Source organism: Crinia signifera, chromosome 2, assembly GCF_055691185.1.
Source record: "Crinia signifera chromosome 2, ASM5569118v1, whole genome shotgun sequence".
Taxonomy (NCBI): domain Eukaryota; kingdom Metazoa; phylum Chordata; class Amphibia; order Anura; family Myobatrachidae; genus Crinia; species Crinia signifera.
Window position 1 is genome coordinate 18,166,961 of NC_139218.1, and position 18,725 is coordinate 18,185,685.

General features: G+C 50.6%; 1 long non-coding RNA gene across 1 annotated transcript in view; it reads right to left on the reverse strand.

The window, feature by feature from the left end:
- LOC146058682 (uncharacterized) overlaps window positions 1-286 on the reverse strand; it is a 35,043-nt gene extending 34,757 nt beyond the window's left edge. The window contains exon 1 of the long non-coding RNA XR_014469897.1: window positions 166-286. This is a non-coding gene — a long non-coding RNA (uncharacterized LOC146058682). The remainder of the gene's footprint in view (window positions 1-165) is intronic.
- Window positions 287-18,725: the final 18,439 nt, after the last annotated feature.

The following is an 18,725-nucleotide window of genomic DNA, read 5'->3' on the forward strand; positions in this document are numbered from 1 at the left end:
GCAGCATGGACTTATGTTGGAGACACGGCAGCAGAGGAGACCGTGAGGTGACAAGAGGAGAACTAACTGAAACAACAAACAATACAAAACAGACTATAATACAGGGACTGACAGACTGGAAATAGGGGAGAGAAGTACAAAGGCAACAATGCCAGAAGGTGATACCGGATTAAATGAGCGTGGCCAAGTTGTCCTATGTGGACTGCAGCTCCCTGACAGACAGACGAGACAGCTGTAGTGACGCGGCTCAGCACGGCAGGGACACCAGGCTGCAGCTTCACAACCAAATGACAGGACTATGGCAGAACTCTGCAGGAAAGGACTACACAGGCTGCAGGACAGGAAACAACACTGTACAGACAGGATCTCTCAGGACTGCGGACCAGGAACAAGACTGAAACCAGACTCTATAACAGGGTTGCCGACCCTCCCGGAATTTGCGGGAGTCTCCCGAAAATCGGGTCCTTCCTCCCGGCCCCTGGAAGGGTGGGCAACCCTCCCGGAATCAGGGGACCCCCACTGAGCCCCCCGATCGCGGCATTTATATGCCGCAATCCGCGGGTCTCAGGGGAGGGGGCGGAGCTAAAACGGCACAATCGTGACGTTTTAGCCCCGCCCCCTCAATGGATAACTGTTATTTCGGCTATTTGATGTAATGGGGGCGGGGCTTAATGACGTCACAGTTAAGCCCCGCCCCCAAAACGAGTAACGCAAGATTCCTCTCCGGGCTTCTCCCGGAGAGGATTTTTTCAAAGTCGGCAACCCTGCTCTATAACCAGCACCCAGTGCTGGTGTGAACAGACTATAAAGCCCACTAATGAGCACACAAACCACACCTGAGCAGCCTGACAGAACACCCAAGCTACAGGTCTAATTGGAGCAGCTGTGCTGCACAGGCTGCAATCCCATAGATACAAAGTCAAGTGAATAAAGCAAAACCCGGAAAGCTAAATCCGGAAAGAACGTACAAACAAAACACAGAACATAAAAACTACATAACAAAATACCAAAAGAGGAATGAGACACTCTGTGGCTCATAACAGTTCCATGTTCATCAAGGGTAAAGTTCCTGCGCCTTCAGTATTAACTTAGTGAAAATCCTTAGTAGTGTGTATCAAATATGTGTACTGGACAATGGGAAAATGTTTGCATGTAGCAGTGTCTTTAACCCGTCGTTCCTCCCTGAAGTCTCTCTCATTCATAAGTCCGAGAAATTTAACCCCTGAGGAAGTCGCAAACATAACAAAGGGCCTTATTCTGGTCGATGCGTTAATTTCCGAATTCTTTCGGATGGCGTTTTTTAGCCGTCTGCGCATGCGTGGGCAACGCTATGTGCATGTGCCACGCACAGTCTCCGTACTCGTTCTCACTAATACCGTACAGAAATGTGCACCGCATTCACTCGTGAAATATGGGCGTAATATGGGTGTCATTCGGAAGTACACAGGGGCGTAGTTTCTAAGTGGGCTAAACTGGGCGTAAACATGGGCGTACACGAGGGAGTGCACTAATTCTGGTAGGCGTGCATTTGGACAGAACACCGACTGCAAACGAACCAACAGCCAGGAAATATGCGGTCTTCATAAGCAAGTTTCACTTTGCAGACACCACTCGGTCATGCGCTAGGCATTCGGATCGCCCAATTAGTACGGCCGCACCTGAACCACAGTCAGCTGAACACAATACAATCCACTCCTCCACTCATTACTCATTAATTACACTCTTTTCATTGCTTCAATTGGAACCAATTACTAAACACACAAATATATGCTGAAAGCACGGCTGCATTTTTTACACACATTTACACTGCAAGCAATGGACAGAACTTGCTATCACTAATATAAATATACATGTCATTTTTACATTCAGCAATAACAGCACACATTTGGTAACAATGAATGAATAGCACTTCACATGATGTAAGGGTTAATGTAATGTGGTAGTAATGTGTTTAAGTATCTATTAGGATTTAATTGATTCCATTTACTAACAAACACTTTTTAATGTGGTTGCCTAATTGCATAAGTGTGTCATGTGACCGAATTATGAGTTCAGATAAAAATGGCTGAGGGCTGCTTAAGCCAGAAGCCACATAAGAGCCCTGACTTAGGTCACAGAAAGTTCAGCAGGGAGAAAAAACTTAGGCTAGTCTGTTCTGCCTGGATACAAGCTGGTGATCAGGCAGGGACCTATCAGGAGGTTAGTGGAAGTAGCCTGAAGTAGGTTATATAAGCCAGGTGTTCATGTGACCTCTTCCTGCTTTTACCATTTTGAAGTGCTGGAGCTCCTGCGCGGATCTGGTAAGTTACCCATTTTTTGACTGAAATTTGTCTGATTTATTATCATGCCTCGCCCAAGACGCGCTGCCCCCCCTCCTCGCCGCCTGGTGGACGCGGCCCGGCCGTTATCTGCGGCAGGGTACCGCCGTCCGCGGGTTAGGGTGGTGGGAGTGCAGGGTGATACTGCCCCCTCCATTTCCCCTATAGGGAGTCCGGTGCTGGGTCTGAATGTAGCGGGGGCTGGGGCATTGCCTCCGGTGAGCGTGGTCAGCGCTTCACCGGGAGGCGGTCTGGAGGGTACAGGCATCGGTGCGGCTGGCGGGGTGGTCGACGCGGCAGTGGGAGCACTGCCGGGTCCCTCGGCGGTGGAGATGGAGGCCCTGTTACCTCAGTCTGCGCCGGGCACAGGCGCGCGGCCTGGGGACTCCCGCTCGGCGCTGGAGCCCTCCGCTGTCGCTCCGGCGATGGGCGGGGCTCCGGTGATGTCACAGGCCTCTGCGCCGAATGGCGCAGGGACTGTGAGTACAGTGCGGGCGAATGACGGGCTGCCTGTCGCGTCGCAGGCCTTGACGCCGTCTGGCGTGGTGCCTGCGGCGTCGGGGCAGAGCGCGGGTGTGATGTTGGTGACACCGCGGGCTCCGGCGCCGGCTGGCGCGGGGCCTGCGTCAGCAGTGTGGACTGACCACCTCCCGTCGGCGGACATCGCCGTGAGGCAGGCCGAGGCATCAGAGAACGCGCGGCCTGCTACGGTGTTGCAGATTGATGCGGTGGGGGCTCCTCCCCTTGCGGGGATCGAGCCTGCACCTGCTGGGCAAGAGGGAAGGATTTTTAGTGCTCCTCTTGTAAGTGGGGGAGAAGGGGGGGGGTGAAGCACTGGGCGGCCTGGTTTCTTCTCACCCTCAGGGTGTTTATGTGCCAAGGGGGGTGGGGCAGAATGCCCCAAGGGCACCTGTGGCGGGTACGCAGGCTGGTATGGTGTATGTGGACCCCAGGCCCCTGGCCAGCGTGGGTTTTAGTGGGGTTAGTCAGCTACCCCCGTCATTGGGGGTTAATCCCATGGGCAGCCAGGGTTTCCCTATAGGCAACCCTGATAGATCAGTGGGGATTAATTCATTATGGAATACAGTGGGTTACGTGTCAGCGCCTCCTGCTGGCCCCGGGGGGCTGGGGCAGATGGTATATTCCAGGAGTACCTTGGCAACATCAGTTCACATGCAGGGGACACCTCTCGGGGCACAGCCCTTGGCATCCTGGGGTGGGGGTTTGTCCACACCGTCTTGGCAGGTTCCACATTCAGTTGCATCAACTCAGGGTCCCCCTTTTGTGGGTTACCCTGGGCAGTGGGCGCCCCCTGGTTCCCCTTATTTTCAGTCTCCTGCAGGGGGAAGTTATGGGGCATGGCCGCAGGTAGCACCCTGGAGGCAGCAGGGGGTTTTGGGGGTGTCCCCGTATTACCCTACAGGTTTGCAGGGTGTCCCCACTAGCCAGCCTATGTTGTGGTCCACAGGTGCGCAGGTTCACAGCCCGCATAGTGCTGGCGGCCACGGTTGGGAGCAGGGTTTCGGACCTTCGGGTCCCTGGCATTCTCAGAGGATGTCAGGAATGCCGCTAGCTAACGTTGGGGGTAGCGCTCAGGGGTCGCAGAATGTATTTTCCTCATTGTGGGCCCCTCCTCTGCCTAGGGGCCCCCCGCCTAGTGCCATGGTGTCAGCCCCACCTCCCCCACCTTCGGACTCTCCGGTGGGTTCACGGGGTGGGGATAGTTTGTTGTTCTCTCCCCCCCCTCCCGTTGTTTGTTCACAGGAAACAAGCGTCCAGGCATCAACTGGGATTTCCAGGAGTCGGGAAGCCAGAGAGGAGTCGAGGGCGGCGACAGGGATAACGTCGTCTGGTTCCGGGTTGGCCGTTGCGGCCGATGAAGCTCCAGGGACGTCGGGTGCTGGTGAGTGTACAGTTCCTCATTCCTCATGTGATTCGTCTGATAGTGATAGTACTAGCGTGGGGTCGAATTCCCCGCTCCGCCCGCGTAAGCTGGCCAGGCTCATTGTGCGTCATGTAGCAAAGGCAACAGCTAAGGATAAGGTCGCTGTTTCTGCTCCGCCTCCACCGAAGCCCCCTTTGTTTACTGAAATGGTGCATTGCACTGATACCGCGGTGACGAGGGGTCTTAGGAAGAGGATGAGGGAGAAGATTAGAAAGGGGAAATTTGTTGACATGTTCACCCTTACGGATGACATGAGGCAGGCCTTTGATAAGGCTAAAAAGGCTGATGGAATTGGGGAAAATGCATTCCGGAATTTTCATCAGTGGTTGAGGGGTTTTCTGGTTTTTGCAGCCTGTTGCGCGGAAACCAGGCCTGACGAGTATCCCAATGTAGTGAAATATTTGTTTTTGGTACATGGAATGTACCTAAAAACAAAGGGTTACTCCTGGAGGGAGTATGATGAAAAGTTTCGCCGTAAGCAGGATGGTAACGCTGTTCTGCCCATGGGGTTTAAGGATGTAGAGGTCTGGCTGGAGGTCACACAGCAGACCAAGCCCCCGGCGGAGGGGGTGGGTAAGAAAGCGGCGGTAGCAGCGTCGCCAGTCACCAAAGTAGCGGGTAAAGGTAAATGCTTCGCATTCAACTATGGGAAGTGTAGCAAGGGGGCGAACTGTCGTTTTCGTCACTCCTGCAGAGTCTGTGGGGGCAATCACGTGGCAAAGGACTGTACCACAGCTCCAGCTGGCAAATCAGCCGATGCCAGGGAGGCCGGGGGAAGTCACAAGTAAGGAGTTCTCGCCGGTGGTGATTTCCGAGCTGGGCAGGTGGCTCAAGGGGTACCCTGATGCCGCGGTGGCTCATTTCCTGTATGAGGGTTTTAGTTCAGGTTTTCGGTTCCCCATTAAGGGCGCAGTTCATGTTGTGGCTTCTAGAAATTTGAAGTCCGCAAGGGATTTCCCCCGAGTTGTTAGGGAGAAAGTTTATGCGGAAGACAGGCTGGGACGCATGTGTGGCCCTTACAAGGTTCCTCCTATTCAGAGATTGTGTATTTCCCCGGTGGGGATGTTTCCCAAGAGCACCCCGGAAAAATTTAGATTGATACAGCATCTTTCTCACCCACATGGTGGCTTGGTTAATGATGCTATACCGGAGGAGCTTTGTAAGGTTAAGTACCAGTTGTTTGAGGAGGCCCTTTGTTTGGTTCAGGACTGTGGGCGGAATGCATTAATGGGGAAGATTGATATTGAGTCAGCTTTTAGGTTGCTCCCGATTCACCCGGATTCCGTGCGGTTTCTGGGTTTTAAACTAGGGGGGGATTTCTTTGTGGATAGGTGTTTGCCTATGGGTTGTTCAGGGTCATGCGCGGATTTTGAAAAGTTTAGCTGTTTTCTTCATTGGTGCATTCAGAGAGCTTCGGGGTGTCAGGGTATTGCACATTATCTGGACAATTTCCTGTTTGTAGACCCTGAAAGCAGTTCAGTTTGCAAGAAATTGTTGGAGACCACAGAACAGGTTTTAGGGGAATTGGGGGTTCCAATCGCAGAAGATAAAACTGAGGGCCCCACGCGCTGTCTGTGTTACCTTGGGATTGGCCTTCTTTGGCTTGGAGTGGTGCGTGGAGGGGTGGCCTGCCTCCTGGGTGGACAGGGGTTTCACTAGGAATTTGCTGCTTTTGGAATTGTTTCCGATTGTGATTGCATTGGAGTTGTGGGCTCGCGATCTGGCAGAGAAGCAGGTTGTTTTTCGATGTGATAACATGGGAGTCGTGCACACCATCAACAATCAAAGGACTTCGTGCCCTTTAGCCTTGCGGTTACTTGGGCATTTGGTTTTACAGTGTTTGCGTTTTAATGTGGTTTTCTCAGCCTGTCACGTTCCTGGTATTGATAATACGATCACAGATGCCCTGTCCCGTTTTCAGTGGGGCAGGTTTAGGGAATTGGTGCCGGGTGCCGCGGCTGTAGGTTTACCATGCCCCCCCCTTATATCTGGCAGATTGTCGAGCTGGTACAGGGGGATTGGCAAGGAACGCTTTGGCGCCTTCTACGAAGAAGGCTTATGATGCGGCTTGGAGGGATTGGCAGGAGTTTCTGTGTAGGTATGGTCAGGAAGGGGAGTCCTGGGAGGATAGGTTGTGTGCGTTTGCTTGGGAGCACTTCAAGGCAGGAAGGGCAAAAGGGGCCATGGCCACTGCCCTTGCGGGCATAGCTTTTCATTCGCGAATAAGAGGGCAGGAAGACCTCACGCGGTCTTTTGTTTTGATAAAGGCGATGAAAGGCTGGGCAAAGGTGGTTCCGGTGGGCAAGGACTCGCGGAGGCCTATCGATTTGGCTTTATTAAAGGAGTTAGTGGGGATTTTGGCGGAAGTCGCAGAATCAGGGTTCGAAATCTTGCTTTTTCGCACGGCTTTCGTCTTGGCATTTTTTGGAGCATTTCGGGTTAGCGAGCTAGTTGCCAAGGGTAAGAGCGATGGTAAGTCCGGTTTGCTGTTCAGTGATGTTCAATTGCGCAGCGGAAGTGTGCTTTGCAGGATAGCTAGGTCCAAGACAGACCAAGTTGGAAAAGGTAGGTGGGTTGCGCTACAAGCACAGTGAGAGTCGGAGGTTTGTCCAGTACAATTGGCGCAGGCTTATTTGGGGATCCTCCCCGTGGGGGTGGGAGGTCAGTTTTTGTTACATGAAGACAAGTCTGCACTGTCTAAGTTTCAATTTGCAACTGTGTCAAAGCGTTGTCTGAGTGCTTTGGGGCTTTCGCCTCATGAGTATGGTACCCATTCCTTTCGGATTGGTTCAGCTACACAGGCTGCGGCAGCTGGGTTGTCCCCAGGGGCGATCCAGGTGCTAGGCCGGTGGAAGTCTGATTCGTATAGGAGTTACGTTAGATTGGATAAGTTGTAGTTGCGCCTGTTGCGCCAACCCTAAAACGTAGTTTACTCCCGGTTCTTGAACGAAAGCGTTCAGGAATCGTGGGTGTGAAGGTTGCTTTTACTTTTTCCTCCGAGGGGGCCTAAATTCAATTGGCAAACCAAGGTCCACGGGAGGTTTTTTAAGTTTTCTCCTTCACATGGGTTGATTATTTAAGTTTGTGTTACTGATAAGTTACTGACGGTAAGGATTCTTCTTTTTGCAGTTTCAATGGTATCCTCTGGACAGATATGGCTCATTGGCCATTCTTTTATATACTGGGCAGGGAGGCACCCGATGGGGAGGAGGTCACATGACTATTTAGGAAATAGGACAGTCAAGTGGATAGGTGTAAGAGGCATGCGATGGGGAGAGTTCTTGAATGAGCTTTTCAGGCATGAGAGGAGTTGGGGTCGTCCACAGTGGTTGGTCATCCACCTGGGTGGCAACGACATGGGAATGGTCAAGAGCATAGACCTGATTTTAAGCATCAAGTCGGATCTGGTGGCTGTGCGGGCTCATTGGCCCGAAGTGAGAATAGTTTGGTCCGAAATTATCCCTCGGTTCCATTGGCGGGGGGCTGTCAGGACCTCAGCTATTGAGAAAGCACAAAAAAAAAGGGGAATTCAGCCATAGGGGTCTTTGTCAGGGCTATGGGCGGCAGAGTGGTGAAACATCACTTGTTTTGGACAATGTGAGATTCTATAGGGAGGATGGGGTGCACCTTTCCCCTGCGGGAAACTGCATGTTTCTTGAGGACATTTTTCGTTTGTGGGATTGAGTAGAAGGGGGTTTGATTCCCGGATAGTATAATTTTTCTTTTGGGGATGGCGGCTGCGGTTAGTTAACCTTGTTGTGGCGGGAAGTCGCTACCAGCCAGCGGTCAAAAGGGGCACAAGCGGTCATCGTGGGGCACCACCCCTTTCGTAGGACGGCGGGTGGTCCTTCCCATGCGGGTGGACAGGGGGCGTTCCCCTGCGGGACCGTCCGCTAAGGGCTCAGCCAGGTTAGGGGGTGGTGGGACCCGCACGGTGCAGGTTGTGCCATTAGGAGGCGGTGGTGAACCCCTTGTCACGGCTAAAGGGCTGGATGGAGTCGTGTGGTGCACAGGAACTGGAGACGGACCAGGAGGAGTAGGATTGAAACGTGCCGGTTTAATAACGGATTTCATAAATGATAAACTTCACTCAAATACTTCTTTAAGTGACAGTTGGATAACTTAAATAGAGTCCAGCACAATACTAATAACGGGCAGGTAAATCTGGAAACGTATACTTGATGAGCCAGAGTACATAGAGGAAGATCCGGAAAGAGGTTGATTTGATGATAGAAGAAATGGATCCGGATGACTGAAAGATGATGGAATGAATGAGTTGAATGAAGAAGGACAGCGGAAAGCTGAGCAGGGTAATTCTGGGACACAAGCAGGAACAAGCACTAGGTAGGACTTGCAGCATTGGTGTCAGGAGAAAACTTCCTTGTAGAAAGATGCAGGGAGCAAGGCACCAGAGTCAGGAGAGAAAGAGCCAGGATCCAGGAAACAGCTAGGAGTTGTGAATGACTCCAAAGACTCATTGCACTGACACTGAACAGCCTAGGCAGATCCCCTATATCCCCAGGGGGTGGCTGCCATTGGCTGTCAGCGCAGGAAGAGGAGGGAACCTCCACTCTGGGCCAATCTGTCTCCTGCCCTCAACCAAGATGGCGACGCCGGCCTCCCCTGCTGCCATCCCTACCTGGAGCTGCCCCTACTCGCACGCCGCAGCCTGGGACCTGCACACGCTAGCCGGCGGCGGGCGCGGACGGGTGAGTACTGTACCCGCCGCGCTCCGTCGCGGCTACGTGTGACAGTACCCCCCCTTTTCAGGGTGACCCCAGGGCGCCTATGGGCCTTGTGAGGATTTCTCTGAAGAAATTGCTTTATCAGCTTCGGAGCGTGAAGATCAATGGAATCCACCCAAGAGTTCTCTTCGGGACCAAACCCAACCCATTCCACCAGATACTGGGTACGAGATTTGCGGCAGCGAGAGTCTATAATGCGTCTTACCTCGAATTCAGCCCCACTCTCGGAGTTAATCTTGGGCGGTTTGGGAATCCTATTTTGATAAGAGTTCAACCTTAAAGGCTTGAGGAGGGACACATGGAAGGAATTCGAAATCCTTAGGGAAGGAGGAAGTTGAAGTCTATAAGCGACCGGATTAATGACTTGGATGATAGGGTATGGCCCAATGAACCGAGGAGCCAGCTTCATAGAGGGCAGACGGAGGCGTATATGGCGGGTAGACAGCCATACCCGGTCTCCGACTTTCAATCGGGGCGCTGCCCTTCTTTTTCTGTCTGCCATCCTCTTGTATCGGGCGGAAGATTTAAGAAGAGCGGTGTGGACTTCTGACCAGATTTTAGCAAAGCGTTGTAATGAAGTGGTTGCTGCAGGAACTTCGGAAGAGGATAATTCTGAGAAATCCGGAGACCGTGGATGTTTGCCGAATACTGTAAAGAAGGGAGTGGTTCCGGAGGAAGAGTGATAGGAGTTGTTATGCATATATTCTGCCCACGGGAGAAGATCCACCCAGTCATCTTGGGAAGACGAGACAAACAGTCGGATAAAGGCCTCCAAGTCTTGATTCACCCGTTCTGTCTGGCCGTTGGTCTGGGGGTGAAAGGCAGTGGAAAACTTGAGTTTGACCTGTACCGCGGCACAGAGAGCTCTCCAGAACTTTGCAACGAACTGTACTCCGCGGTCGGATACAATCTCTTTGGGCAGTCCGTGGAGTTTAAAAATGGTTGAGATAAACAGCTGGGCCAGTACTGGAGCAGAGGGGAGACCTTTTAGTGGGAAAAAATGGACCATTTTAGAGAATCGGTCAACCACTACCCAGATTGCAGTATGACCTTTTGAGGGAGGTAGTTCACAAATGAAGTCCATTGACAGATGGGTCCATGGTTCTGTGGGAATGGTTAGAGGGCGGAGAGGACCAGCGGGAGTTGTTCTGGGCACCTTATGCTGAGCACATCTCACACAAGAGGCGACGAAGTTGGTTACGTCGTGGCGGATGGTTGGCCACCAATAAGAACGTGACAGGAACATCAAGGTCTTTTGTGCTCCTGCGTGCCCTGCAAAGCGGGAAGAATGTGCCCATGTCAATATTTTCTTGCGGAGTTCGGGGGGAACAAACGTTTTACCTGGAGGAGGAGATGGCTGTATGGTTACTTGGGCGAAGACCACCGGATCGAGGATTGGACGAGGAGGTGTCTCTAGGTCAGAAGTCGTCTCAAAGGAGCGGGATAGAGCGTCCGCCTTAGTATTCGTGGTTCCAGGTCGGAATTTAATTTGGAAATCAAAGCGTTCAAAAAACATCGCCCAACGGGCTTGGCGGGCAGTAAGGCACTGAGCCTGTTTAAGAAAGGACAGATTTTTGTGGTCTGAATACACGGTGATCTTATGCCGTGCCCCCTCCAGAAGGTATCGCCACTCCTCTAACGCAGCCTTGACTGCAAGCAACTCCTGTTCCCCGATGGGGTAATTCCTCTCTGCCGGAAGGAATTTTTTGGAGAGGAAGGCACAAGGGTGTAATTCTTGATCCTCACCTTTTTGTGACAAGATGGCCCCGATCCCTTCCGAGGATGCGTCCACCTCGAGAATGAAGGGCCTGTCGAGGTCTGGTTGGAGGAGGATTGGTGCCGTCACGAATGCTCTTTTTAACTGCTGGAAGGCAGAGGATGCTTCGGGCGACCATCGGCTTGGATCAGCTCCTTTGCAAGTGAGAGCAGTGAGGGGAGCAGCGATAGTAGAGAAGTTCCGGATAAATCGCCGGTAATAGTTTGAGAACCCTAGGAATCTCTGAATTCCTTTGAGCGTTGTGGGGGCTGCCCAGTCTTGGATGGCTCTCACCTTCTCTGGGTCCATCTCTATCCCAGTGGCGGAGAGAATGTGACCCAAGAATGGAATGGACGTGACCTCAAAAACGCACTTCTCCAACTTACAGAACAGTTGATTTTGGCGAAGACGTCGTAGGACTTCGGACACTGTCTGTCTGTGAAGTTGAAGATTTGGAGAGAAGATGAGTATATCGTCTAGATAGACTACGATGGAGTGGTACAGCAAGTCCCGAAAGATATCATTTACAAACTGTTGGAAGACGGCGGGGGCGTTGCAAAGGCCGAAGGGCATCACCAGGTATTCATAGTGACCGTCGCGCGTATTAAAAGCCGTCTTCCACTCGTCACCTGGACGGATCCGGATCAAATTGTAGGCCCCTCGCAGGTCCAATTTAGTAAAGATTGCCGCCCCTCTGATCTTGTCGAATAGTTCTGCGATAAGGGGTAAGGGATAGCGGTTTTTAATGGTGATGTCGTTCAGACCCCTATAGTCGATACATGGCCGAAGACCGCCATCCTTCTTTTTCACAAAGAAAAACCCGGCCCCGGCCGGAGAAGTAGATGGTCGAATGAAACCTTTGTTTAAGTTCTCTTGAATGTATGAGGACATGGCCTCAGTCTCGGGTAGCGACAGAGGATAGATGCGGCCACGAGGAGGGAATTTCCCGGCCACCAGTTCTATCGGGCAGTCCCAAGGACGGTGAGGAGGCAGGGTGTCTGCACCTCCTTTACTGAAGACATCTGTAAATGAACGGTATGGTGCGGGTATAGGCAAGGGTGGAGCTGAAGAGGATGAAGGACAGTTATCCTCATGTTGTGGATGGGTCTGGTAGACCGGAAGGATCTGAGGAATGCAGGTAGACTGGCAATCTGTTCCCCAGGCCTTGACCTCCATATTGGTCCAATCGATGTGTGGGTTATGTTTAGAGAGCCAGGGAAGGCCCAGGACCATTGGATGTGAGGACTGTGGAAGAATGAAGAATTCGAGGGTCTCTTGATGTAGAGCTCCTATGAGCAGTGTCACCGGGGTGGTCTGATGGGTGATTTGTCCACTACGAATTCGACTCCCATCCACTGCAGTGAGGACCAGCGAATGATCCAGGGGTTGCACCGGCAGGGCATGTTGGGTGACAAAAGAAGACGAAAGGAAATTTCCCGCTGCCCCAGAGTCCAATAGGGCCTGAACTCTTTTTCTCCCTTGGGGACACACAAGGGTAACCGGAATGGTGGAATCAGAAGAAGAGGGAGATGGAAGCAAGACTCCTAATCGGACCTCCCTCGTGGAGATTAGGAGCGGTCGTTTCCCGGCCGCAGCGGGCAGGAAGCCAACAGGTGAGCTGAGGAGCCACAGTACATGCACAGATTCTCTCGCCGTCTTCGGGACTTCTCTTCGAGAGAAAGACGAGAGCGGTTGATTTGCATGGGCTCATCTGTTGACACCGCAGGAGGCGGGGTTGGTCTGGAAGCGGGTGCGACATTGGAAGGGAATCGAGGGCGAAGGCGATCAGAGCGATTCCTCTCAAGTTGGCGTTCTTGGAGTCGCAGATCGACCTTGTTACATAATGAAATGAGTTCAGCCAGGGTGGAAGGAGAATCGCGAGTTGCTAACTCGTCCTTGATGCGGCCGGCTAGGCCGTTCCAGAAGGCAGAGACGAGAGCCTCTTCGTTCCATCTGAGTTCGGAAGCCAGGGTTTGAAATTGCACAACATATTGTCCCACTGGGCGACTGCCCTGACGAATTCTTAGGATCTCCGTGGCTGCGGAGGACACTCTGCCAGGCTCGTCGAATATGCGACGGAAGGAAGCCACAAATTCTTCATAGTTGTTGAGGATGGGATCCGCACGCTCCCAGAGGGGGGACACCCACTCCAGGGCTGGGCCCGCCAGTAGGGACACGATGTAAGCCACTCGAGTCTTGGGAGAGGGGAAATTGGAAGGCTGGAGGATAAAATGGACGTCACATTGATTCAGGAATCCTCGACACCCCCTTGGGGACCCGTCATATTTACTGGGGGTTGACAGCTGCAGATGGTGAGGAGCAGCTGGCCCCGGAGAAGCAGCAGAGGCCGAAGCTCCGGATGTAGGTGCTGCCGAAACTGAGGGAGCCGCCTGAGGTGGTGACAAGGTCTGGAGGAATTGAGCCACTTGACGCTGGGTAGCCTCTACTTGTTCCAAGCGAGCCATGATGCCTTGAAGAACATCCGTCATGGAGGCCTGTGCTTCACCCGATTCCATCGGGTCAGTGCAAACTGTCACGGCTAAAGGGCTGGATGGAGTCGTGTGGTGCACAGGAACTGGAGACGGACCAGGAGGAGTAGGATTGAAACGTGCCGGTTTAATAACGGATTTCATAAATGATAAACTTCACTCAAATACTTCTTTAAGTGACAGTTGGATAACTTAAATAGAGTCCAGCACAATACTAATAACGGGCAGGTAAATCTGGAAACGTATACTTGATGAGCCAGAGTACATAGAGGAAGATCCGGAAAGAGGTTGATTTGATGATAGAAGAAATGGATCCGGATGACTGAAAGATGATGGAATGAATGAGTTGAATGAAGAAGGACAGCGGAAAGCTGAGCAGGGTAATTCTGGGACACAAGCAGGAACAAGCACTAGGTAGGACTTGCAGCATTGGTGTCAGGAGAAAACTTCCTTGTAGAAAGATGCAGGGAGCAAGGCACCAGAGTCAGGAGAGAAAGAGCCAGGATCCAGGAAACAGCTAGGAGTTGTGAATGACTCCAAAGACTCATTGCACTGACACTGAACAGCCTAGGCAGATCCCCTATATCCCCAGGGGGTGGCTGCCATTTGCTGTCAGCGCAGGAAGAGGAGGGAACCTCCACTCTGGGCCAATCTGTCTCCTGCCCTCAACCAAGATGGCGACGCCGGCCTCCCCTGCTGCCATCCCTACCTGGAGCTGCCCCTACTCGCACGCCGCAGCCTGGGACCTGCACACGCTAGCCGGCGGCGGGCGCGGACGGGTGAGTACTGTACCCGCCGCGCTCCGTCGCGGCTACGTGTGACACCCCTCCTGCAGTTCTGTTTACGTATTTCAAGTTGACTGGGCTGGCGTGTTGGTAGCGGCTTGGTCTTTGCCATCCTCCAACCTTTAGTTTAAAGTTAGGGACTCAATATCCAAATTCAAATCCCAAATTTATTAGTTTAGCTTACAGGGTCTTCAATAAATATTCCTCTGACCTTTTTAAACTTAACTCTTGGTGTCAGTGTGGTTATTTCTTGTCCGTGTGAGTTATTTGGTGTCGTCTCATTTATTTTAGATAAGGGTTTTTATTAATAAATAATGTAAAGGTATTTAAGTTATGGGCTACTTATAGTCGTGAATTTTGCGTTAATACACCGCATCAGTGCGTACGGGCAGGTTCCCGTCCGTTCTGACGCTGTACGACCGTGCAGATGCTGTAAGACCGTGCAGAATATGTGTGTGTCCACCGCACACGCAAGGTTTGGATGTCGTCCGTAAACACGCCCTCTTCTTAAAGAGTGAGTCCGTCCGAATGCGGAGGACCGGTGGGCGTTTCTTCGCACGATGTCCGCACAGCGTGGCGTGCGGTCCGCTCCGAAATAATTCGGAAATTTACGCACCAACCAGAATAACCTCCCGACACGCATTGGGAACGACTACCTACCTCTCCATGAGTGATGCTGTATACACCAGATAAGCTTTTATAATTTGTTTATTGTACAAGTCCATTTTTTGTTTTTTACTAGTATTTAATGTAATAAATATGTAAAAACTTTATTACACTGAGATTTTTTTCCCCTGGTAGGAGCACTTTCTTTTGATTTTAAGGTACACATCCCAAGAATAATGATGGGTCAAGCATGGACACGTAAATAATGTGAATTTTATGATTCTATTTAGATCACATTGGGTGTGCTATAACTATATTTAACCACATGGTGGCAGCACACACATATACTGTACATATATATGTATGTGGAATATGGGATAGGGGTCCAGCGACTATAATGTCATGCGACAAACAAGTATGTGTAGAATAAACAAAAGATTTTTATTTTTACAATGTGCAGGTATATATCAAAGATATTTGTTTCAATTTTTTTTTAAAGAGTAGACAAAAAATGACAGGAAAAAGAAAAAACAAGAAGTCCAGTTTTTAAAAAAAAAATATATATATTTTTTCTTTTTTTTGTCTACTGTTTAAAAAAAAATTGAAACAAATATCTTTTATATATACCTGCACATTGTAAAAATAAAAATCTTTTGTTAATCCTACACATAGTTGTTTGTCGCATATCTGCTATATTTAGGGGATAGCTGATTCCCTAAGGCAGGGGCAAACGCAGGATTTTCAGAAGGGGGTTTCCAGAGGGGCGGAGCAAAGCACGGAGATGGACACTTAGGTGACCCAGTATATGCCGGGTCAGTTAAAGTATTATAGATAGACCAATTGTATATCAATAATAATAATAATAAATATATATATATATATATATATATATACACACATATATATATATATATATATATATATGGTACTTGTTTCCTAGAACGGCCACAATCGTGAGTGATCGTGGCTCTTAATTAAGGGACACGATCCTCACGATGTGGCCGATTTTTTACAATTTTTTCCCTTTGAATGACAGAAATCGGGTCAATCGGTCGGTCGCGACCAATTAAAATCGGCCGCGATGCGACCGACCGATTCACCCGATTTTTCCATAGACTTCAATGTTAAAAAATCTTTTAACATTGAAATCGGGAGGATCGCGTCGGTCTTGTGCCATTATAATGGCACAAGATTAGATGGACTTGATTAAGTCCATCTCACATAGGGAAAAATTATAAAAAAAGGTGAAATGGGCCAATATGACCCATTTCACATTTTTTATGTGCCCGCCATGACCCCACGATAGACGTCAACCCGAAGCGTGGCGAGCGCAGCGAGCCCGCGAGGGGCGGCGGTACGCGTCCTCCGACCTTTTCATTCCCCTACTATCCACGTCGGCGTGGAGTTGAGAATATATAGTGTGGCGAGCGCAGCGAGCCACCGAGCCCGAAGCATGGCGAGCGCAGCGAGCCCCGCGAGGGGACGCGTATACCTGTGAAGTTATACGCGTCCCCTCGCGGGGCTCGCTGCGCTCGCCACGCTTCGGGCTCGGTGGCTCGCTGCGCTCGCCACACTATATATTCTCAACTCCACGCCGACGTGGATAGTAGGGGAATGAAAAGGTCGGAGGACGCGCACCGCCGCCCCTCGCGGGCTCGCTGCGCTCGCCACGCTTCGGGTTGACGTCTATCGTGGGGTCTAGCCCACTTAGTAACATTTGGGGGGGCAATTGAAACAAATCTGGTGAAAAAAAAAAAAAAATCGGGTGAAAAATCGGTCGGTCGGATCGGTCGCATCGTATGCGACCAAATCGCATGCGATGCGATCGATCCGATTTTTTATCTTACGACCACAACGATCTAAATCGTTGTGGCCGTGCTAGGAAACAAGTACCATATATATATATATATAATATACACACATACATACATACATACAGGGGCTTTAACAGCAGTGTAGACCCCTGGGCATAGCAATGTATTGGGGCCCCTACCTATCCTCCAGCGGTAGGGGTGGGGGAAGCTTTGATGTCCCACGGGTGGCAGGGGGTATTATATCAACCGCTCAGCATGTAGGGCCCGGATCAGTAATTTCTACTAATTACCCTTTTACTGGAACAGATGGTGGGAGATGAGGTGTGAGAAGGGGGCATTGGGCTGAATGAAGGGGCCCTGATACATAACTTCCAGGGTGGTAGAGGGTGTTTAATATGCAGAGGAGGGGTGTATAGTGGAGTGGACATATTATTCATAATTTTCTGGGGGGAGGACAGCTTGCTTGACTGAAGATGTCTCCAGTTCCCAAAAATAGATTTCTTAGATTTTAATGGAACTGAAAACTAGAGAATCCCACCTACCAAATGATATTGGGGACTAGGGGATCAGGGTTCAGGAGGCAGAGTAATCTGCCAACGAGAATATAAAACTACATACCAGGTGTGTGGAGCTGGAGCAGTAACCAGCTGCTGGAAGGCTGATATCTCTGGTTCTGTGAACAGTAGAGACAAGCTTCTAGTGTCCATCAAAGGGGGAGAGTCCCAGCTTTTGGAATATAAACTCTAAGTTAGACAGAACCTGAAATATCTGACTGGGAATAGCAATTAACAGGCTTGGATGGGGACCACTGCTTTGATGTCAGATATCTCCGGTTACCAAGGGCCGATTTTCAAAATTCTTGTACCCATGGAAAGAGGGGACTCTCAGCTTTCAGACTAGGCCCCTTAGACTCCTAGGGGAGGTTTCTGGGTACTCAGAAACCCCCCCTGCGTGCGCTACTGTAAGGGATAGTCAATGCAAACACGTTACTGTTTTATCAATTTCAGGATATACATTGGCATATTAAACTCACCATCCGGTATCCCCCTGGCCCACCCCGACGGTTGATACACCTAAATACAAACTTAACTCTAAACCTTATATAACTTAACTTAAAATAAAGACACGACACAAAGTGCTGGCGTTTCAAAAAGAATGTCAAATTTATTTTGACAATTAACTAAGACTATGGCCCTTATTCTGATTGATGCGGACTTTACCGCGTACTTACGGATCGCGTCTTTATGACGTCTGCGCATGCGTGGAGAACGCTACGCGCATGTGCCACGGCTTGACTCGGTACCAGTTCGGCCAAATCCCGTCCAAAACTGTTCACCGCTATCAGTCGGGAAATAGGGGCGTATTATGGGCGTCATGCGGAATGACACATGGGCGTAGTTTCAAAGTGGGCAAAACGGGGCGGAAACATGGGCGGACACGGGGGAGTACACTTATGTTGGGGGGCGTACATTCGGAAACCACTCCGAATGCACGTGATGAAAAAAGGGCAGAAATGTGCGGTGTCCACAAGTGTACTATTGCTTTGCGGACACCACTCGTTCATGCGGTAGGCGAACGTACGCCTAATGACTACAACCATTAACACCTGAACCCAATAGAATCTACTCCTTTACTCATTACTCACTAATAGGACGCTTGTCAGTGCTTTAATTGAAACCATTGCTGCTTCAAGGAACCCGTACTAAACACCCACATATGCTGTACTTGTCAGACACTTTCAAACTGCTAACAATGGACATGACAGAATATTAATACTAGCAATACACATGTGTATTTGACATGTACTCATGAAACCACACATTTTGGGTAAAGTAAACACATTTATTTATATTCATGTCACAGTCAATGCCAGTGTGATGCATTGCAGAATTGAAATAATAGTGGGTTGTTTGGCGTAAATACTCCGCTTACGTGCGGTAGCACCGCTTGGCTCCCGTTCGGATGCGGTATTCCCGAGCATACTCTGTAATACTCTGTAATACCGTGCCGAATCGGAGTGTTTCTCCCGCACACGCATGCTTTGTATGTCGTCCGTAAACACGCCCTGTTCTTAAAGAGTGAGTCCGTCCGAATGCGGAGGACACGTGGGCGTTTCTACGGACGATGGCCGCATGCGGCAAAACACCGTGGCGTGCGGACCGCTCCGTAAGAATGCGGGAATTTCCGCACAGATCAGAATAAGGGCCTATGAATGGTGGCGGCACTAAAGAACGGTCACTATAGGAAAGGTGGGGTTAAAGATCACT